The following is a 24,464-nucleotide window of genomic DNA, read 5'->3' as shown; positions in this document are numbered from 1 at the left end:
CGTATCTGTTGTGGGGAAAAGTATCCAACACGGAATGACCCTATCCCACTCTAAGGGTGACAGTTCCTTAGCAACAGCTGAAATCAAAGCTATCTAAAGTTTCTTTTTTATGACATGAAAGAGATAAAAGGAAGAGATCCACTTACCGATGTCTTGCGCAAATGGTCGATCCAATCTCCTTTGATTGCCGCTTGCTCCCAGCTCCAAGTCTTTTCACGGGCCCAGCTACACTAGATCCTGCAAATAAGACAAGAAAAGGAAACTACAAGAAGCATGCATTCATAATCGATTCAAGGATTAGCATAAATCAAAGACGCAAGTAAGACAATACACCATTGAAACACATGCGAATAGAAGAAACCTCAAATGCTTTATTAATATATGGAAGTAAGGTTCAGGCGGTGATAGAACCATGAGAGGTCCAATCCAGCATCACCTTCCCGATGGAGAGAAATCTCTTCTTCACCTCCCTCAAGCAATCACCCAATACCCTCAACTGTAAACCAACAACAATTCTCTGCACAAAATTCCGGCCTCTAGATCCCATGGGATGAGATCCTTATATAGAGTTTTGGAGTGAATATAAGTCAGCTTGATGTGTGACTTGTTGTCCTCTTCAACTCCAGTTGTTCTTCTGTCCTTCACTCAGAGTTTCTGCCTTCCACTTGGAGTTTTAGAAGCTCTTAACTCATCATTAGGCGAATCTTTTGATCACATGCTTTTCTGGAAGCTTCCTGGGCACTGGCACATTGAGAAAAAGATTCCTCCACATGTCCAAGTACGCCCAACGCAGGTAGCCTTTGTCCTACCTGCTATGCAACGCAGATAGCCTTTGTTGTACCTGCTATGCAGCGCAGATGCCTAGTGGAGCAGCTGCTTTGATCCAAAACTGACCTGTTTTTGAGTGTTTTTCAGTGGAGAACTGATTTGTAGTGTTGTGGTTTGCTGACCTTGTTCCTCTAGGGGTAGGAACAACATGTTTAGGGACTTTGGATCCCTCAGATTATTGACATTTCATGCTCTATGCTGTAAGGCACAAAAATGTCTATAACAGTTGCCCCCTAAAGTATGAGGTCGTTTATCGGGTGAAATTCTTTATTAGGAGGATCCGAAGTTCATTCAATCGTCGGGAGGTGACCTGTAACAAAATACAATACAATACATTGTCTTTTCATACTTTCTTTTCATGATCTAGCTGATGCGGGCATTTCCCATGCTCAGCTTTATAAATACATTTGCTGTATACAAACAGAGGATCGTCTGATAATAGACTGATAATTCTCTGCTTTTAATTATCATCCTTTTAGTAGGATGATCATCTGCTGCACATGTCTATGTTTTTATCTCCTGAATATATATCGCAACCCGGATGGATGAAACTAGATCCGAGGTCTTCAAACTTGTCTGATCTTCACTTTAGTACAAGTCGATCCATGTGAGAATTTCTTGAAGTCGAACATGGAAAGACATCGCTTGATTACCAGTCAATAATGTAAACCGTTAACAAGCACGAGAGGAATCACCGATAATGATGATGACCCTCAAGGTACTGCAGCACAATTCACGTGGCGTGAATATAGGATCTGACGTCGAACACCACGCAAAGTCTCCCGGTCGAAGGTCATTAATGTATACCTATCGCCGGAAGTGAGAAACTTGCCATTGAGGCATGCAAGCTTCAAAGTAATGAGGGGGTGTTCCTAGATCAACTTCTTGGATAATGAGCTGATGCCGACAAGAAGTGATCCGTCAAAGGAGGGCCTTAATGAATCCCACATCAGTGACACGGAATGGAACTAGTGATGATGGTGAAAACGATCTGTGAAATATGATTCAGGGTGGCGGTCATGGAAGGATGAAAGATGATGTATGGTAGTGGATGGGACCCGGTTGACACTTTCTGAATGACATCTCTTGAACATATAACGACACTGATGTGATGGATCGGTAGCATTACCCCATGTATGGATGGTATGGCGAGACCATGGTGAAGGGACCGGTGAATGATAATAACCCAACCCGATATTTACGGAGGCAAAAGTGTCATGTTCAAGAGTGACCTGCTACCATTAAGCTTTGAGGTTCTTCCCAATTTTTCCCCAGTCATTTCTGACCAGTACCTCTTTATTTTTGTCAAGCTTGAGGAGGATAACATATGCTTGTTCTATAACCTGCCCTTCGGGCAAGCCCATCGCTATGTTTTTAATGAGCTTAACGATAGGGAAACTCGTTCTCGTCTAAAGACAAGTTTGTCGCTATCTAATATTTTTAACGAGCCCAGCGACAACGACAACTCGGTCCTTTTCATTTTTAGAGAGTCTGAAAAGGGTACATAAAGTGGACTCCAGGGGTCCTTTTTTGTCATCTAATCCCTTAAGTCCGAAAAAGTATAAAACAATACAGAAGGGATGAATGTTCGATATCTTTATCGAGCCGAACTAGACAAGCGCTCGATCTTTTTGTGCAATAATCCCTCAGGTCCAAAAAGATTAAAATCTAGAGGAGGGATAGCTCTTCCGGTCCTTTTAACGAGCTGGAAGGCCAAAACTAGGCAAACTTTTCATATTTTACGAGTCAGTGAAAAGAGCTCAAAGAAGACTCGTCTTTTGAGGAACGAGTGATAAACAGGGATAGCAGCAGATTCCAGGTATAGGTTGGAATTTTCCAATCACGGCAGTATTACAAGGATGGCTAGGTGAAATCACTCTTCGCAGTTGTTCCTCAAAATAGGTAAACAATCAAGTGGATGTGAATGATTGGCCAAATGAAAAGTGGAGGTGACGGTGCACAAACACGACCAAGGCTTTTATGGCTGATGAATTTACGGTCTCAAATGGTTATTTACCGGTTCATTTTTTCTGAATGAGCTTGAACTCTGGGGGAAGCCTGCTCACATATGTGTTTATCTTTTAACGAGCATGAACCCTTGCGAAAACTGCTCGGTTTTGCGTTTATTTTTTAACGAGCATGAACTTTGCCAAAACTACTCATGTTTGCGTTTATTTTTTAACGAGCATGAACTTTGCCAAAACTGCTCGTTTTTTACCAGTCATAAAGTAGGAAGGTCTCATGGAAGATCACTATTTTTTAAAGAGCTTCATCTCCCTACGCTTTGCTCCATATCCTCTCTTTGTGCAAGCCGGGTATCGGCCTATCCTACGGGTTAGAGGGGTTAGTCCTACCTAAAACTAAAAAGCCACCCGCGCTTGCATTCCAAGAGGTTTGCATGCCCCCAGGTGTAAAGTGCGATTTCAAGGTTACCCCTCAATTTGCAGGTAAAACATTTGTTTTACCGGGAGAGGCCTACCTCTTTCAGGTTACCCAAAGATTGTTTTGCTTCTTTTTTCAAACAAAACTTTCTTCGGCGACGGTGAATGACGACGCTCCGCCACACACTCATAACTTTAACAAAAGAATTTTTTTCCAGAACAACCCCATTCCTAACAGCCCCTTCTGAGAGTCCAACTCTCTCTTTGTCTTCTTGTCCTTCTTCTCCATGAAGATGGCTCAGAGGAAGATTCACAAAGATGAAGGAGGGGGACGGGGTACGGACTAGTCATATTCTTCCGCGGAAATTCTACTTTACACCCAAGGTTTTTTCTGCCTCCAGAGCAGACCAGGATGCATGCCCCCTGGGTTCCGGCCTTCCTTTCCCGAATCACTCGCATTCATCAGGAAGAAGAACCGGAGGTAGAGACCTTTCTTGATCAAAAAGACCATTGAGGATAGGTATGTGACTACTTGCGATGTGTGATCCCGGAAGTGAAAGTTGGTCTACGAGCTTGACCATTCTTCCTTCGTATGGAAAACACATTATTCGAAAGAGTGAGGAGACTATTGCTTCCATGCAATATATGTAGTCTCGTCCAAGGAGTAGGTTATAATCCAAGGGTCCTTGGACGACCATCAAATTCATCTTGACAGCCTTCCCTTTCAGTGTAATAGGCACATTAGGTAGAATCCCTAATGGTCGACTGGTTCCTTTGTCAAAACCCGAGAGACGCCTTGTCTCGGGTAAAAGCGTCGGGCAACCCAGTGCTTTCCAAGCAATAGAGGACAGGATACTCACAGATGCCCCTTCATCAATGATAGTTCCAGCCATCACCATTTTGTATACTTGGACTATAATTCTAAATGGTATACCGGCTGCTAACTGGGGTCTGCCTAGTTGGTTCCAATCAAAGGACACAACTAGGTTGCTTGGTGGTGGGACCGAATATACAGCCGGATATGATCCTGATGAAGCTCCTTCCTGCGATAAAGGAGTGGGCACATTGCCCTGATGTTCATCAGAATCGGTGTTGATGAAGAGAACCTGGACGGTGTCATCCTTACTCTCTTCGGTAGGGGTGTCAGCTGAAGATGAATCCTCAGTGACTGTGGTATTTGAAGATGAAACTTCTGAAGGGAGAACCGGGTCAACTGCCGCTTCGACCTTTGGACTTTCGTCCGGTCCGGATTCAGTAGGTTCACTTTCAGTGACTGACACTTCAGCTGGCCCTATGATCGGGGCAGCTGCATTTTCGACCAACGAAGGACTTGGCGCGAGTTTTTGATGTCCAGGAGGAAGTAGCAACGGTGCAACCGGTTGATCTTCCAAAACTCTCTTTGCTTTGTCTAAAAAGGGACAACGGCGAAGGGTGTGATTGCCTTCACACAATTCGTAGGAGGATGTCCATCCTCTTCGTCGTCTAGGACCTTCACGTTCGTTGGTCGATGGTAAGCATTCAACCTGACTGTCAGAGGTTGACGCTTCCGAACTGTGCAAGCGAGGGGACCAGTCCCTTAGTATCCGGGGAATACTGGGACAATCACTGTGGAAGTGGTTCCCTCTACATATGACACATGGCGACTTGGGCCCGGTCCGTGCTGTGTGTGGATTTCCGTTAGATATCTTTTGCTTGCCCCCAGCCGCCTTTGACTCCTTCTGCTTCTTTTCTTTCTTCTTCTTTTCCTTCTTCTTTTCTATGGGAGCTCCGCCTTCGGCGGCTTGTCCCTTCGAAGAGGAAGGATCGGAGGAAGATCCATAAGAAGTGGAGGGCTGGGGGATAGCGCTAGACTGGTCTAACTGTTGACTCGACTGTTCAGGAACCGTGGTGTTCTGAACTACAGCGGTTGAGAATAGCCAAACTGGCAGGCCGATTGTCAGTCCTGGAAGCGACAATGTGGCCATGTGGGGTGCACCAACTTCTCCCCAAGAGGAGAAAGGGCTAGGGGTCCCCCCCTGTGGGATCCCTTGGTTGGTGTGTTCCATGTTCTCAACTTTAAAGATCAACGTAGGAATCAAGGGTAATTATGTTCCGTTTAAGATGAATTTTATATGACGACGCTTTAGACACAACTTGCTTTTTCACTTTTTAAGAGTCGAGAAAAAGCTAAAGATGACTCTAGTCTCCTTCGATGTATTAACGAGCCCGAAGTGACAAATGCTCGGATGGACTTTTTCAGTTATAGAGTTTGAAAAAGGCCAAAAGAAACTACTCTGGAGTTCTAGGCAAGGGTGTGCCAAACCTTTCGCGAAACCACAGAATACGTTTTACGGTACGAGTGGTCGATCTTCGTGAATGCTGTGTTCACTGCATCGCGATCAGTAGGGCGGCCGACACGGCTTCCTATGGATAAAGGCTTTGTTCCTATAGGGGTCCCCCAATATACGCGACGGTACGCAGGGGCACAAGTCCGTATTAGTGCTATCGTCCCTCAGGAGGAATCACCCACCTTCGTAGAGATCAACAGTCACTATGTTTAACGACGCTGGTTCATGTCTCTACCTAGACCTCTACTGTGTTTCGTTATGTTTCAAAGCGTTGTTAGATAAATTCAGTTCTTTTTAGGTTGATCTTGCTTAGCAGTTTACCTTTATGGATCACCACGTGATGTATGAGACAACTCCTAAATGCAGTCTAAGAATGATAAGCAAGCTTTTTCAATTCTTTCAACTTATGAAAACCTTAACTACTGAAGGAAAAGAAAGACATCATCTTTTCAAACAGATCACAGAGCACACACTGATGCACTTTTCCTAAATCAACATGCAAACTGTCAAAATGCACATGCACAATGCAAGTATTTCTTTTCTTCTCTCTTAATGTTCGGTGTATGACAAAAAGAAAGCTGTTGTACGATTTCGAATTCAACTTCAAGCGAAAGAAAACAAGTATTTGTCCAATAATCAAAAGAACACCTTAAGATTCACTCGTTTCAAACACAAGAAATACTGAAATTCGAACCATATAACGAAAGCAAAGGCTCAAGTAGCTATGAACAGCAATAAACTAGCTCTTAGAATCACAACGACACTTTCTCACAGGTCTAGATCCAAGAGGTCACAGCAAGACTAGTTCACTTTCGCTATGGGAAACTGTGATGAAAGCAAGAAATACAATAAGAACAATCACGGTTTCTTCATACAACTGAGGCGGAATGATGGCAAAGAAAGATAGTTTTAGCTGGGTATACAGGTTGACAATAGGCTGCAAAAACAATACTGAAAACTGGGCAACAGAAAGCAGGGAACCCCAGTTGCACAAGGCAAAACTGGATCAGCGCAGGTACTGCACTGTCAATCTGACATGCAGTGCAGGTAGCCCCTTCGGGACCTGCGTTGCAGCGCAGGTAGCCTTTGTGGCAGCTGCACTGATGAGACAACTCTCGTCTCACTCAGATTCCAGGTCACAATTTGCTCAAAAATCAACAGTTTTTGGCCAAATCAGAAGCTATCAGTCAAGTATACTCTAGAGGATGATTGAGGAAGATGAACACTATCACAAAGAGCTAAACAGAGTCCTTGTGGATCAGCTCTTTAAATCATGAACATGCCCAACACTGGGCTAGAGTAGCTGCCCTCTACTTTGCATTCGAAGGATTCGAATGCAGTTCGATTCGGTACTCCCTTTGTTCAAGAGATAAATAGCAAGAAACACAAGCTACCAACAAGACACGTTCCCCAGTGGAGTCGCCAGTCTGTTGTGGGGAAAAGTATCCAACACGGAATGACCCTATCCCACTCTAAGGGTGACAGTTCCTTAGCAACAGCTGAAATCAAAGCTATCTAAAGTTTCTTCTTTATGACATGCAAGAGATAAAAGGAAGAGATCCACTTACCGATGTCTTGCGCAAATGGTCGATCCAATCTCCTTTGATTGCCGCTTGCTCCCAGCTCCAAGTCTTTTCACGGGCCCAGCTACACGAGATCCTGCAAATAAGACAAGAAAAGGAAACTACAAGAAGCATGCATTCATAATCGATTCAAGGATTAGCATAAATCAAAGACGCAAGTAAGACAATACACCATTGAAACACATGCGAATAGAAGAAACCTCAAATGCTTTATTAATATATGGAAGTAAGGTTCAGGCGGTGATACAACCATGAGAGGTCCAATCCAGCATCACCTTCCCGACGGAGAGAAATCTCTTCTTCACCTCCCTCAAGCAATCACCCAATACCCTCAACTGTAAACCAACAACAATTCTCTGCACAAAATTCCGGCCTCTAGATCCCATGGGATGAGATCCTTATATAGAGTTTTGGAGTGAAGATAAGTCAGCTTGATGTGTGACTTGTTGTCCTCTTCAACTCCAGTTGTTCTTCAGTCCTTCACTCAGAGTTTCTGCCTTCCACTTGGAGTTTTAGAAGCTCTTAACTCATCATTAGGCGAATCTTTTGATCACATGCTTTTCTGGAAGCTTCCTGGGCACTGGCACATTGAGAAAAAGATTCCTCCACATGTCCAAGTACGCCCAACGCAGGTAGCCTTTGTCCTACCTGCTATGCAACGCAGGTAGCCTTTGTTGTACCTGCTATGCAGCGCAGATGCCTAGTGGAGCAGCTGCTTTGATCCAAAACTGACCTGTTTTTGAGTGTTTTTCAGTGGAGAACTGATTTGTAGTGCTGTGGTTTGCTGACCTTGTTCCTCTAGGGGTAGGAACAACATGTTTAGGGACTTTGGATCCCTCAGATTATTGAAATTTCATGCTCTATACTGTAAGGCACAAAAATGTCTATAACAGTATCTTGCTTTAAATTGTTCTTAAACGTCCCAACAATATCCTTTCCCATCTCTTGTTCATGAAATGTCAGCTTACGAGCACAATATTCATCCTAAATTTCCTTTGAAGATTCATGTAGCCATTTTTCACTGAGGCCTATTCCTGGGGGGGGATTGGGAGCATCTACATTTGTCAATAGACCCTTTTATTATTGTCCCATGCTGCCCCGAACTTTATAGCCCATGTTTGTAGCCAAGATATACCCTCTTCCATATGTAAACTATTTATCAGATTGATAAAAAGAGAAGACTGAGCTCTTCCATGAGCTTTTATTTGAAGATGAGAATGACAGTGAAATGTTCATTTTTAACTGTACACCTAAACAAGCTTAGAGACCCTTCCACCTCACTAGCTTAAAATCTGGACTCAAACCATGGCAGAATGTGACATTTTGAAGCGTGTCACTCTAGTCCCTTTGACAAGGAGTGACATGACACCTTTTGTGAAAGAGCAACAAGAGACTTTCACCTCTTGCCCCTTTGAAAGAGATGAAACTTTTTAGAAAAATGGTAAATGTATAAAAACATCATGGAAAAAGGTTTCCAAAAATTTAAGAATGATTCCATTTTATTGAATCACTACTACAAGAGACTATCACCTCTTCCCCCTTTGAAAAAGGTGAATCTGTCTAACAAAAAAAAAATATCTGAAAACATCATGAAAAAATGTTTCCAAAGCATTTAAAAATGATTCCATTGCATTGAATCACTACTACATGAATTCATTTTAAAATTTCATTTTATTTATTAAATTTATCATAATCAAAATTCCCCATGGAAGACATTGAGAGGCATTAGAAGATATATGTATATATATATTTTTCATAAGATCTTGTTAAAACATACCATGACAATTTAATTACTTTATTTAAGACATTTTGTCTCCCGCATACCAGTCACCAAATAAAATTTCGAGTTGGGCGATGCCATTTTTGTTCAAACCCTCAAGGAGCTTTCAATAATGGAAGAAGAACAATGGGTGACGTAATTTTGTTCATACCCTGGATTTTTTAATTCTGGAGAAGGTTTTAGCAATTTTGTTCAAACCATGAATTTTTGAATTATGGAGAAGGTTTCAGCAATGGAAACCAACATTTTTCTACGAGTATCCTATTTTTCCCTTCTAGTTTGATAGAGGCAGGGGATTGTTGGGGTTTTTTGCAGGGAACAGGACACCTAACTAGAACTTGTGTGGCTCCTTGATTTCTCTATGGAACCCCAGACCCACATAAGGTTCAAATAGGGCTTTTCCTTTCCATTGTCTCCCAAAAAATTCCCCTCTCTATAGGTTGTTGCCTTCTCCTCCAAGGTAGTGAAAGAGGTCAATAGACCTATTCCAGAAATTCTAGACTCGAGTAACTAATGAAAAAGCTTCGATTGTTGGACATCCCCTTCAAAATCATACATTTTTCCTAGCACAGGAAACAAAAACCCCTCTGAGGCTGCTGCAGCAAAGGCTATTGATAAATCTGGCGAAGACGGAAAAAAAATTCATGGAGCCCGTCGACCCGCCAAGCCTTGGGAAAGAACTTTCGACTGTATCCATTTCTCGCAATGGTAAGTCTCTATCTGACTCTAGTTCTATTATCGAATTTCTATCTTTGGAAGATTTGATGGTTATTGAAACCAGAGTAAATTAAAGGAAAGGAAAAACCATAGTAAATTAAATTCAGTTTGAATCCATCAAATAAAATAGACTTCTTTGACTAAGACTAATTCTATCCTAGCTTTAACTGATGGAATGCAAATTTGGCAGCTATGAAAAATAATGTGCAGCATGCACCGAGCATGGGTACTAGAAATTACTAATTAGAGTATATAAAGGTTTTTTAAACCCAAGATGTAAAAATCATATAAAAAGTGATGGCTCTAGGCTAAACCCATGTGTGTGTCCTGATTGCCTCAATGAGTTGATATGAGAAGAAATGTTGAGATGCATTTGGCTTAGACACCAATAACAGTCATACCTATTTAAATGAGATTCTAGAACATTGTGTTTCAGATTTCCAGATCCTTAAAATGATCTTTATTTGTCATGAACCCCCTTTCCTTTGATACCAGAATCTCAAAGATGCACAAAGGTTGATTCTTTACCTTCAAACAACATCTACCCAATAGAAAACAACGAACACTACTTTTCAAACCCTCTTGATTGATGTCCAAGGGCCGAGGATACTTCACCTTTTGTAGCCTTTTATACTTCTCTGTGAGATAGACAAAGCCCTAATGCAAGGTTGAAGGCATGTCAATGAGCTCAAGAATAATATTATATATATGATCTTAGATGCTAGGAACTTTATAGCTTCAAATATGATTTTATATAAACCTGCAACAGAGAAGGAATTCTGAGTGAGACACTATCTCCAAACCAAATTCAATTCAAGGGTGATTTCATAATAGAAGATTTGACCCTAAAGCAACCAAAGCTTCCTGGTTGTAGTCATGACAAAAGGCCTTAGATATAGATCATTTGACCAACAATTTGACAGAGAGCTCTATCCTAGAGATGCTTGATTGATGAGGCCTTGATCTCATTTCCTTTCTGGGATCTGCAACCTAGAATTTTGCAGTAGGAGTTTCAGTGCTTCACGATGACTGATCTTTGAAGAGGAAGGAGGTCAATGTTGTCAGAAAACTTCTTATGATTTCTTTCTCCCTTGCTTGCGCTTGCCCTAACCTTAGTTTTGATACCTTGCCCTCACCTTAACTTTGATATCATTCTAGCGGGGCAAGCTAAACATGACAACAATAGAGGTAAGAAGTTGTAGAACATTGTGTTGTCTTTCTTTTAGCTTCTAGAACATCATATGTTTTAATGCTAATTTCTGCTAAATTTAAAATTGACATACTGATCTGAGAGGAGGGTTTGCAATGCTAATAACCTCTTCTTCAGTCCATGTTGGCACACTCGAGTCTTGTTAAAGGACCAACTGTTTCTTGTCAAAATTCAAAGCAGATGACAACATACAACATGTTTTCTGAGAATCAAAACAACTTCTAGAAGTGCTATGACATTAATCCAACACTATGTTTATAAACTGGTTCGTACTAATGGACACAAGATGTGTAAAATGTATTCTTTAACAAAAATATTCTCTGTCGACTAGTTTAAAGCTTACAGCCTTACTCCTATCTTGAAGAAAGGGTGCTTGCTTCCCTTTCACTTCATAGGTATATGAAAACCCAGTTTTGTAAGCACCCATAACCATGAATATTATACCAACTCGCTATGGTTAGTGCATCAATAATGTAAGTGTAACACTCATGCATGTGGCAGTCATAAGGCATTTAGGTAAGGTTTTACTAACACTAGCATCCCAGACCATTAAGATCTATCCATGGCCTCAAAATGATGTATTTCTTGTACTCAATAGAACACTCATCATTTCTCTCCCCCAATCATCAAATTTTTTCTCTTCATTTTGAATGAGAAATCAATCAACAAGTCACCATTTTAAATGTTAGATCACAATATGTTTAGCTACTCTCTTGTGCTTACACTCTAGTATTCTCACAGCTTCAGAATCGTGAATCTTAAACACAGTCTCATGATGTGCATTCAGGGAGGCATAATTCACCATTGCTTTGCATCAAATAACCCCCCTAGCATTCCATTTACCTTTACATGCCTCAATGCAAGGCATGCCAAGTCGGTACCTGCTCAATTAAATTAGTAAGTTGAGGGGCATGATATATACCCGACACTACCTGCCTGTTCTTCCTCTTCCTATGTCATAGTGTATGAACAGTCAGCGAGACTAGTGAGGATCCCCATAAATAATAAAATCTATGTTGGCATCTGAATCCGAATGACATGTTTATTTTAATTATATGTTTTTGTCTTTTAACAAAAAAGGCTAACAGAAATAGAGACCCTCAAATCTATCTACTTTCGACCCCTATGCCCATTTTCATCTAGTTTTTTACGATGTCAATGTCCCTTTCTTTCTCAAAATTGCATGAAATCAATTGATCTATCCATTTCGTAATGCCTTTGGTAAATTTTTCTATCAAATTATCTAAAGTATATATGAGATCTAAGGGTTTTTTTGGTTGTTGCTGACTTCATATATTTCTGCTAACCATGATATGGGTTTGATGTAGAGGATTATGATTGAGTAAGGGTTGCATTGCTCGATATCTATTTAGGAGGAGGAGAAGGAGAAAAGTGGTGTTAGGGTTGAGAGCTAAAGATGCCTGTGAAAAGAGGAGGTGTGTGGAATGGAGGGTGGCAGGGCTACCAGCGTGGTAGAAGTGGAGGATGGGGAGGTTTTGGTTTTCATCATCGAATAGATGTGGTGGGTTTCCTTGTTATCTTTGTGGTCATGCCATTGGTTTTTCTGGCAGCTAGGTTTCGTCACTCCACATCTACATCTACAACTGGTAAGCTTATTTCTCCCCTCCTCCCTTGCTGGTAAGCTTCTTCCTGCCATCCTCCCTCATGAGGTTGCTTCTGTCTCTTTTTTTGGGGTGGGTCAATGTTTAATTTATCTTTATTGGCAAGCATTCCCTTTCTTAATCTGGTAGTATTACAATGAAGTGTAGACTTCTTACAACATTCAAGTAAGATCTCCATTACAATGAAGTGTAGTCGTCTTATACTATTTTAGAAAGATCCCTTTCAGTGAGAACCCACTGAACAATTTATTTATGTCATTTGAGCCTTCACGGTGAATTATCATCACCCCCGGTTGACCATTGAACCAAGACCCGATGGACCTGCTTCAAAATTTGATTTGCCTTCACCACCCCGATTAACCATTGAACCAAAACCCCATGGACCGTCTTTGGAATTTGATTTTCCTTTTAGCTTTTTCGTAGGATCTGAAGGCACAGATGTTATCAAACTTACTTTCCTTGCTTATTGTCAAAAGTTTAGCACCTCTAGCATTTTTCCAAACATTTTGTGAGTTTTCTTTATAGGTTTCCTTTCATTTTATCTGCGTGAAGTTGTGAACTCCATCTCTGCATTAACACGGTACAATACCTACCAGGAGAAAGATTGAAAGCTTGTACCTCTCTCATGCAAGAGCAAAGGTTTTACCAACTGCCCCTAGGGTAATTTCCCTTCCCAAAGATAATGAAACCATGCATCCTGGTAGCAAGAAATAACAATTCTATTTCCATTATTTAACAAAGAGAAATGAATATGACTAGTAAATTCGATGGGCAACTGCTCCGTGAATTTGTTGGGCACTCCTCATTCTGAGGAGGATGGTACTAAGTGTGCACTAGATTCTGCATAAGCTGGGTGGGTATTATAAAAATACATTTGTTAAGAGTTCAGTTCAACAGCTTACTCATGGGAATTTAATCTTGTGGAAATTGAATCTGGGTGGGAAGGGTAACAATAATTCTTCTCGTCCATTCATTATCCAAGCCAGACCCACTTTCCATCCATAAAGCTAAATCCACTTCTCATCAGTCAAGCTAAAACCAGTTCTGATCCACCAAACCTAGACCCAATTCACAACGACAATCATGTTCACCAGCTACTTTTTGCTATACATATCATTTTCACACCACGCCCACAGTGTTCAGAGCACATTGGCCAAAACAAAGGATAGATATTATACACACCATTTTATTATTGATGTGTAATGAAATCTCGATCTTAGCATATGCATGATAGCAAAGCAACCCCCTTTTTAGTGTTTCAGTATTTTTATAGATATTCTTCTCCATCAAGCCTTTCTACCTAACATTTTATGCGTTTTTTGTCATTTAAAAAAGTAGGGCACAACTTCTCAGGAGATGGATATGTTAGAATGGTATTCTCTTTCCACATCTTCAAAACCAATTCTATTTTTCTATGTCCATTTTGTTCTTTTTCAGGATCTGGGCAATGCACTTGCACTTACGTTAGTCTAATCCCAGAAAATAAATAGTGTCCCTAAAATAAAATTTAATTGACTTGAGTGGATTGAAATAGAGAGGAATAATTGAGGAAACTGGAGCTCTATCATATGTTTAAAATCACTCTTATCTATTTATATGTGGGGTTCACAGGGATAGGTAGATGACTGGAGAAAGCAAAGTTTAACAGAGAGCATTGACTCTCTCTTCCCAAAGGAGGCAAGTATAAGAAACCTGCTGCATTTGGATATATTAAATTTGATTTCTCCCCTATTGAGCAGAGAATTGAAAATAAATTTTATTTACTGGGTAGGTGATTGATGTCATAACATCTAACATAGAGGACTCGAGAACTCTAAACTTAAATATTCTTGGACGGAATGATTTATCTTCCTCATGGGTATTAGAAAACCCCTCTGAAGTAAACCAAAGGGATATTACTAACTCTGAGGTACAATTGGTGAAGATTTTTGTTATTTTCTCTATTGAACATGTAAGGAAACCTGTATGATGATGATATATGTAGTTGAGTAGGGTTGTATTAAGCAGGAGTGAAAACTGACATTGGCAGGGGTGCTTCTCTATTTCTAACGGTGTACATCAAGCAGAGGCAAATGACTTCTGGAGACATCTCAGAAAAGTTACATTAACAACAAGATGGTGTGATCTTCAATGAAGAAGGCAAGGAAAATCCTGAGGGGGTTAAAATGAATGACGAGGTGCAGAAAAAAAAACTTCTAATGATGAAGAACTTCTTAGGAGGTTTCAAGAGGATGACACAAGAAGTGAACATCAAGACGTCAAAGAGATTGCTCTTGATGGTAAGTTTTGATTTTCCCTGGTTAATTGATCTATGATGTTGGTAGCCTACTATAAGGTAATGTCTACTCAAACTCTCAGAACAATGGTTGTTGTAATGCAGACCATTTGCAGCTTGAAGAAAGTCCAACAAAAGTTTTGCGTAGGGTAAAATTCTTTGTTGCACTAGATCACTACTTGTTGTTCTCTTGGAAAACAGAATTGTTATATTATTTTCCAAAATCCTTTTTGAATGTTACTTCTCCAATAGAAAAATGTTATATTTCTTAGATTTTAGCATAGCATGCTTTAATTTATAGTAGTTTAATGCTTACAGCAATTGAGACAAAAGAGGAGAGAGAAAAGGTCAATAGAGCTGATTCAACAGGATGAAGAAAAATGAGTTGAGCTTGAAAACGCAACAATTAAATGTTCCAAGGAGGTAGATTCTACTGTCCTAGGAAAATACAACATTTGGAGGCGGGAGAATGAGAATGAGAATTCTGACTCCACTGTTAGATTGATGCGAGACGAACTGATCATGGCTAGGGTGTATTCAAGCATTTCCCAGGCTAGGAATAATCTTGATTTATACCATGAATTGATGCTTCGTATTAAAGAATGTCAGCGTACATTAGGTGAGGCTAATGCAGATTCTGATCTACCTCAAAAGTAATAGTTTTCGCATTGGCTGCTTCTAAATCAAGATTAGTAAGTGCTTCTATTTGCATTTGGTGTTCATATCCTTTGTTTCTTTTAAAGTTGCAGTTTGTGTGTCAATCTTTCTGCTTTTCATGGCCAATAATTGATATGAATGTTTCAGTGCACCTGAGAGATCAAGGCTATGGGTCATGTCCTATCCAAGGCTAAAGAACAATTTCATGACTGTGCGATAATAAAAAAGAAGTTGCGAGCCATGCTTCAGTCTATAGACGAGCAAGTAAGGACCTTGAAAAAGCAAAGTACATTTTTAAGTCAGCTGGCAGCAAAGACTATTCCCAAGGGCCTGCACTGTCTGTCCATGCGATTGACCATGGATTATTACTTGCTTGCCCTTGAAAAGCGAAATTTCCTAAAAAGGACAAGTTGGAGGATCCAACTCTTTATCACTATGCATTATTTTCTGACAATGTATTGGCTGCATCTGTGGTTGTGAATTCAACTGTCATGAATGCTAAGGTGAAGTGTTATTAATTTAAAATACTCTAAAGTTTGGAAGTCCATCAGTTTTGCCACATTTTACATTTAATATTTGGATCCCATTGTAGGTGATTTACTTGTGTTTGCAGGAATCTCATAAACATGTATTTCATCTCATCATAGACAAGTTAAATTTTGGGGCCACAAAAATGTGATTTTTACTTAATCCCCCAGGGAAAGTTGCGATACATGTAGAAAATTTTGATGATTTTAAATGGCTCAATTCCTCCTATTGCCCTGTGCTTCGCCAACTTGAATTTGCAGCTATGAAAGAGTATTATTTCAAGGCAGATCACTTGACTACACTCTCAGCACGTTCCTCCAATTTGAAATATATAAATCAAAAATATTTATCCATGCTAAATCATCTTCGTTTCTATCTTCCAGAAGTTTATCCCAAACTTGACAAGATCCTTTTCTGGGATGATGATATTGTGGTGCAGAAAGATTTGATGCCCTTGTGGTCAGTAGATATTCATGGAAAGGTTAACGGTTCAGTGGAAACTTGTGGAGAAGGTTTTCGCCGGTTTGAAAAATACCTTAATTTTTCCAATCCTCACATAGCCAGGCACTTTGATCATAATGCTTGTGTTTGGGCATATGGGATGAATGTATTTGATCTCAAAGAATGGAAGAAACAAGATATAACTGGAATATATCACAAGTGGCAAAACATGGTAAGTGTGTAGTGTGGCTTATTTATGTTAATTTATGTGATGCTTACTTTAAAGTATTTGAAGTAAATCTGAAGTAATTAGCTAGAAAACTTAACGGGTTTTTCTTTGTTCAATTTCTAAGTTTTTCTTTTTTTATTATATGTCAGAATGAGGATAGAGTGTTGTGGAAGCTTGGAACACTTCCCCCTATATTTTCACATTGGATGCTTCTAAATCAAGAGTAGTAAGTGCTTCCATTTGCATTTGGTGTTCATATCCTTTGTTTCTTTTAAAGTTGCAGTCTCTGTGTCAATCTTTCTACTTTTCATTCTCTTTTTCATGATCGATAATTGATATGAATGTTTCAGTGCACCTGAGAAGATCAGGGCTATGGGTCATGTCCCATCCAAGGCTAGAGAGAAATTTTATGGCTGTGCGATAGTAACAAAGAAGTTGCAAGTGTTGGATCAGATGCACAGCAAAATTAAATAAACACAGAATTAACACAGTAGAATAATCAAGCACATAGAAGACAATTTTTAGCGTGGTTCACCCAACCAATCTGGGCTACGTCCACCAAACATAGGCATCAGGAATTTATTAATCAAATTAGGAGATTACATCATGAAATCCTCACACTCTCTTAGCAAACATCTGAATGGTTGCCTGTTATATAGCCTAGAGAATCTAACAGCCTCATTAATTCCCTCACATCAAATATAGGAGGCATTAACTCCCTCCCAACAACCTGGAGTTAATCTAGGACCTGAATTCCTATTGTTGTCATCAGCTGAGATTTTTCCTATTTCATTACAAACAGAAAATCTCAACAATCTCCACCTTGACAACAATTCGCCTGATGCCCTGCTATTATTATTTTATCTTTTCTGCAAGCCAAGAGAAGCCAAACACCAGCATAGCTTCTCCAACAAAACTGGTTTCATGAACATGTCTGCACAGTTCTCCTTTGTATGCACCTTTTCAAGAGAAACTCCCCTTTCAGTGATAACCTGTCTTACAAAATGATATTTGATTGGAATATGCTTTGACTTACTATGATAGGCCGGATTCTTAGCCAAATGTATTGCACTTTGACTGTCACAAAGTAACCTGATGTTATCCTGTAACCTACCAAACTCACCAAGCAAACCTTTCAACCAAACCGCCTCTTTGCAAGCATGCAAAGCAGCAATGTATTCTTCTTCAGTAGTGGATAAAGCAACAATGTTCTGTAGCTTTGACATCCAGCTTATAGCTCCACCTGCAAGAGCAAAGACGTACCCTGAAGTTGATCTTCTCTTATCCAAATCACCTGCAAAATCGGAATCAACATATCCGCAAACAAATTCACTACTCTTATTGTAAGAAATACAATAACTACTTGTGCCTCTCAAGTACCGAAGCACCCATTTCACTGTTGACCAGTGTTCTTTACCCGGATTTTCCATGTACCTGCTGACAACCCCAACTGCATGATAAATATCTGGTCGTGTACACACCATCGCATACATCAAACATCCTACTACATTGGCATAAGGAATTCGAGACATATAATCATTTTCTTCATCTGTATTAGGACATAAACTTGAAGAAAGCTTAAAATGGGAAGCTAAAGGGACTAACACAGGCTTCACATGATTCATACCAAACCTCAAAAGTATTTTCTCAACATACTTCTGTTGTGATAGCCATAGCTTACCATTACTCTTGTCTCTGAAAATATCCATGCCCAAAATCTGTCTTGCGGCTCCTAGATCTTTCATATCAAACGTCCTTGCCATCTGAGTCTTCAACCTGTTGATTTCTTCAATGCTTTTGCTTGCTAAAAGCATATCATCAACATACAAAACTAAGATAATGAACATGCCATTATTTAACTGCTTAAAATAAACACAATGATCATATTCACTTCTTACATATTTCTGACTCAACATGAAAGAATCAAACTTCTTATAGCACTGTCGAGGCGACTGCTTCAGGCCATATAATGACTTCTTGAGCCTGTAGACAAATTTCTCATTGCGATGCTAAACAAACCCTTCCGGTTGTTCCATATATATTTCCTCATCTAAATCACCATGTAGAAACACAGTCTTAACATCTAACTGCTGCAATTCCAAATCAAACAAAGCCACTAATGCTAACACAATTCTAATTGAAACAATTTTAACCACTGGTGAAAATATCTCATGAAAGTCTATGCCAGCTTTATGAGAAAACCCTTTTGCAACCAGTCTCGCTTTGTACCTGTCTTCCGTATCATTCACACCCCGTTTCAGCTTGAAAACCTATTTACACCCCACAATTTTCTTGCCTTTCGGAAGTTCAACCAGATCCCACGTGCCATTCTTACCTAAGGCCATCATTTCTTCCTTCATGGCTGCTTTCCACTTGTCACTATTTGAACCTTCTACAGCTTCTTGATAACACAAAGGTTCATCATCATTAGCGATCAAAGCAACTGAAGTAACATGATCATCATACCTTCTCGGACGACGTTTGATTCTTGTAGATCTCCTTAAGAATGTTTTTGGTGCTTCCACAATTGGTTGTCTATCATCTGTAGGAATTTCTTCATGATCGCCATCTGAGACCTGTTCATGTCCTCCATCTGAACCCTGTTCATAATCTGATTCTGAAACCTGTTCATGACTAGAATCTGAACTATGGTCGTTATGACTATCATTAGAAATGCTGTCAAACTGAATATGCTGGAAATCAGATACATCATCCTGTTTCAATCTTCTATCTACATCTAACTGTACAAGAGAGGATTCATTAAACTTTACATCTCTGTTGATGATGATTTTGTGGGTAGTAGGATCCCACAATCTAAATCCCTTTGTTCCATCACCATACCCAACAAAGACATACCTTTTCGATTTCGGATCTAATTTAGTTCGCTGATGTTTAGGCACTAGAGCATATGCATCACAACCAAACACTCTGAGTTTAGAATAGTCACAAGGGTGTCCTGTCCATACCTCTTGCGGAACCTTGCAGTCTATTGCCGTTGATGGAGATCGGTTTATCACATAATAAGCAGTTGCCACTGCTTCCGTCCACAACTCCTTTGGCAACCCGGCGTTACTCAGCATACACCTTGCTCTCTCTAGAAGAGTCTTGTTCATGCGTTCAGCAACTCCATTCTGTTGAGGAGTATAAACCGTGGTCTTATGTCTCTCGATCCCTGCATCCTTGCAATAGCTGTCAAACTCCTTGGAGGAAAACTCACCACCATTGTCAGTTCTTAAACATTTTATAGTTCTACTAGTGTTGTTTTCTACCAATGCTCTAATTTGCTTGAAAACTGTAAAAACATCAGACTTTCTCTTCAACATGTAGACCCAAACTTTCCGAGAAAAGTCATCAATGAATGATACAAAATAAGACGAACCACCATATGAAGTTGTAGGAGCTGGACCCCACACATCTGAATGGATATAATCAAGTATGCCTTTACTAGTATGTTTGCTTGTTTTAAACTTTTGTTTACTTTGTTTACCAAACAGACAATGTTTACAGAAATCCAATTTTCCAGATCTTAGATTAGGAAGTAACTTTCGGTCAGCCAAAATTTTCAATCCTCTTTCACTCATATGCCCCAATCTTTGATGCCATAAGTGAATGGAACTACTGTCATGTTCAGACACAGACACATGATCTGACCCAGTTCTACCTTCTAACTGAAATAGATTTCCTACTTTCTTAGCTTTCATAACTAGTAAGATGCCTTTGTAAATTTTCATTACTCCACCTTGAATTACAGTTTTATATCCATTTGAATCAAGTGCTCCTAATGAAATCAAATTTTTTCTTAAATCTGGTACATGTCTCACATCAGTTAATATTTTTGTTGTCCCATCGAACATTTGCAGTTGTATGCTCCCAATTCCCACAATATTACATGTTACATCATTACCCATGTACACAACACCATCATCAATTGATTTATATGTTTTAAACCAATCTTTATGAATACACATGTGGTTAGATGCCCCGGAATCTAACAACCAATGTTGATCATGTTTTGACATATTAACTGACAATACCTCATCACTCATACCTGAACCTGATACTGAACCTGTATCTGTGGTGTTGGCTTCCTTCTTTTCTGTCGAAGAGCCTTCTTTAGCAGCCTGCTTCCGCTTCTAGCAATCCTTTTTCAAATGTCCAGCCTTGCCACAATGCCAGCACTTCATCTTTGGCTTCTTTCCTTTTGACTTTGAGCGACAGTCGCTATGCTTTCCCCCGGAGTGTCTCTCTCTTGAGCGACCTATGGCCATCATTACCTCTGATGTAGAGGTATCTGCATTCGACCTCTTCCTCGTCTCCTCAGCCAACAAGGCTCCAACAACATCGTCAAACTCAAGGATATCTGATGTACTAAAGCTTATGGAAGTAACAAAGTGATCCCAGGATTCAGGCAATGAACACAATAGAGTTATTGCCTTATCCTCTGAATCAAATTTCACATCGAGACTGTCTAATTGCACCAACAAGGTATTAAAAACATTCAGGTGATCAGAAATTGAGGTACCTTCTTTCATCCGCAAACTGTAAAGCTGCCGTTTTAGGAGAATCCGATTTGTCAAAGATTTCGTCATATAGAGCTTCTCAAGCTTCGACCACAAGCCTGCGGCGGTTTTCTCTGACACAATGTTGAACAGAACATCGTCCACCAGACATAACTAAAATTGTGCTTAGAGCTCTATCGTCCATCTCATCCCATTCATCCTCCGTCATGGAAGGAGGTCTTTTGTTTTTCCCCAACAGTGCTTTCGCCACACCTTGTTGAACCAGCAGATCGTGCATCTTCACCTTCCAGATCTCAAAATTATTCTTGCCATTAAATTTCTCAATTTCAAAACGGGCACTTTGAGTTTTCGCCATTTGATATCAGCAAAAAACACAGTAATCTCCAAATATCCAACCAGCAATTTAAAAAAAAAAAATTGCCTATGCCTTTACAAAACAAAACTGCTCTTAAAAAAAAAAAACTTTCCTTGTTCTTGTGCAAATTCCACCCTATAAAAAACAAAATACATACACTTCTTGTTTTTTATTTGCACCAATAAACCAATCTTTTATTTACGGTTTTGTTATTTACTGTTTTGCAGAGAATTGCAAGGGCCGCCCACTAAAGTACTCAGAGTTCGAATTTATGAATGCGGTCACTGCGTTTTTAAAGAAGTGAATGTTGGCACTGCGTTTTTAACAAAAACCGACTCAACTTGTTTTACGCTGCCTATGAACTCCACCATATACATACGGAACACAGCGCATCTATCCGCAGTGTTTAAAACATATAACTACGCCGTGAGTTTTTAAAAAATATATATATATCGCTACGCTGTTGGTCATAGATCCACGCCGGTTTGAAAAAAAAAACATATGCACGCTATTTTTTTTTTTTGTAAAAAACCCGTATCCACGCACAGAAAAAACCATATGCACGCTGTTGGTTAATATATTACCTGTTTAAGGACCTTCATAATCTAAAATCTGGTTGCATTATTCGTGGGCCACCGTATCTAAAATCTGGTTGCATTATCTAAAATCTGGTTGGATTATCTAAAACCTTCTGTGTGGATTCGTGGGCCACCGTATCTAAAATCTGGTTGCATTATCATGTGAAACATTTAAATACCAGAAACTTAAATACCAGGTATCAGCTCTCCGCGCTCCAGCAATATACAGCTCCACGCGCGCGGCCAGCAAACGATCCAGCAAACGATCCAGGCTATCCTCTCTGCACCAGCACCTCCAACATGCTCTGATACCAATTGTTGGATCAGGTGCACAGCAAAATTAAATAAACACAGAATTAACACATCAGAACAATCAAGCACATAGAAGACAATTTTTAACGTGGTTCACCCAACCAATCTGGGCTACGTCCACCAAACATAGGCATCAGGAATTTATTAATCAAATTAGGAGATTACATCATGAAATCCTCACTCTCTTAGCAAACATCCGAATGGTTGCCTGTTATATAGCCTAGAGAATCTAACAACCTCATTAATTCCCTCACATCAAATATAGGTGGCATTAACTCCCTCCCAACAACCTGGAGTTAATCTAGGACCTGAATTCCTATTGTTGTCATCAGCTGAGATTTTTCCTATTTCGTTACAAATAGAAAATCTCAACAGCAAGCCATGTTTTGGTCTGCAGACGAGCAAGTAAGGACCTTGGAAAAGCAAAGTAAATTTTAAAGTCAGGTGGCAAAAAAGTTTGTTCCCAAGGGCCTGCACTGTCTTTCCATGCAATTGACCATAGATTATTACTTTCTTCCTCTTGAAAAGCGATAATTTCCTAAAAAGGACAAGTTGGAGGATCCAACTCTTTATCACTATGCATTATTTTCTGACAATCTATTGGCTGCATCTGTGGTTGTGAATTCAATTGTCATGAATGCTAAGGTGAAGTGTTATTAATTTAAATTACTCTAAATTTTGGAAGTCCAACAGTTTTGCTACATTTTACATTTAATATTTGGATCTCATTGTAGGTGATTTACATGTGTTTGCAGGAATCTGAGAAACATGTATTTCATTTCATCATAGACAAGTTAGATTTGGGGACATGAAAATGTGGTTTTTACTTAATCCCCCAGGGAAAGTTGCTATACATGTAGAAAATGTTGATGATTTTAAATGGCTCGATTCCTCCTATTGCCCTGTGCTTCACCAACTTGAATCCGCAGCTATGAAAGAGTATTATTTCAAGGAAGATCACTCGACTACACTCTCAGTACGTTCCCCCAATTTGAAATATATAAATCCAAAATATTTATCTATGCTAAATCATCTTCATTTATCTTCCACAAGTTTATCCAAAAATGGACAAGATCCTTTTCCTGGATGATGATATTGTGGTGCAGAAAGAATTGATGCCCTTTTGGTCAGTAGATCTTCATGGAAAGGTTAATGGTTCAGTGGAAACTTGTGGAGAAATTTTTCGCCGGTTTGACAAATACCTTAATTTTTCCAATCCGCACATAGCCAGGCACTTTGATCCTCATGCTTGTGGTTGGGCATATAGGATGAATGTATTTGATCTCCAAGAATGGGAGAAACAAGATATAACTAAATATATCACAAGTGGCAGAACACGGTAAGTGTGTAGTGTGGTTTATTTATGTTAATTCGTGTGATGCTTACTTTAAAGTATTTGAAGTAAATCTTAAGTAAATAGCTAGAAAACTAAATGGGTTTTTCTTTGTTCGATTTCTAAGTTTTTCTTTTATTGTATGTCAGAATGAGGATAGAGTGTTGTGGAAGCTTGGAACACTGCCCCCTGGATTGAACATTTTATGGCTTGACCCATCCTTTGGACAAGTCTTGGCATGTGCTGGGTTTAGGATATAATCCTAGCTTGGACTGTTCAGAGATTGAAAATGCAGTTGTTGTTCATTACAATGGGAACATGAAACCTTGGTTAGAGCTGGCAATGATGAAGTGCATGCCTTAATAGACAAAATATATAAAATATGATCATCCTTTCTTACAACAGTGTAATATAATTGAATAGTTGTGACCTCAATATTCATACTGCAATAGATTGTCAAATGTAAGGTGTAAAGGCACTTGATTTTGGTTGCTAATTCATTCTAATTCATTTGTTTCGGAGTTCCACAGAAATTTTCTAGTTTATGGCTTAATGAGTCAGGTTTTTGGAGGTGCAGTGGCCTAGCCATGTTTAAGATTTGCAAATCTTATGTCCTGATTGTATTCCTTAATAGTTGGAAGTAAAATCCTATATAAGTATTATTTTCTTTGTTAGTTAATATTTCTCTTTCATCAAGTAATTACACAAATTGTTCTTCCAAGAACACAAAGAAGTACGAGACACAGAGATTTAGGCTTTCAATATAGGGCAAAACCTCTCAATAGGGG

General features: G+C 39.5%; 1 pseudogene; it reads left to right on the top strand.

The window, feature by feature from the left end:
* The first annotated feature begins 12,243 nt into the window (after positions 1 to 12,243).
* On the top strand, positions 12,244 to 24,099 carry LOC149213262 (polygalacturonate 4-alpha-galacturonosyltransferase-like; annotated as a pseudogene).
* Positions 24,100 to 24,464: the final 365 nt, after the last annotated feature.

Source organism: Pinus tabuliformis, chromosome 1_1, assembly GCF_031772625.1.
Source record: "Pinus tabuliformis cultivar Carrire ecotype Pingquan chromosome 1_1, CPIR1, whole genome shotgun sequence".
NCBI lineage: Eukaryota > Viridiplantae > Streptophyta > Pinopsida > Pinales > Pinaceae > Pinus > Pinus tabuliformis.
The sequence above is the reverse complement of the archived record's forward strand: the minus strand, read 5'-3'. Positions and strand labels throughout refer to the sequence as shown.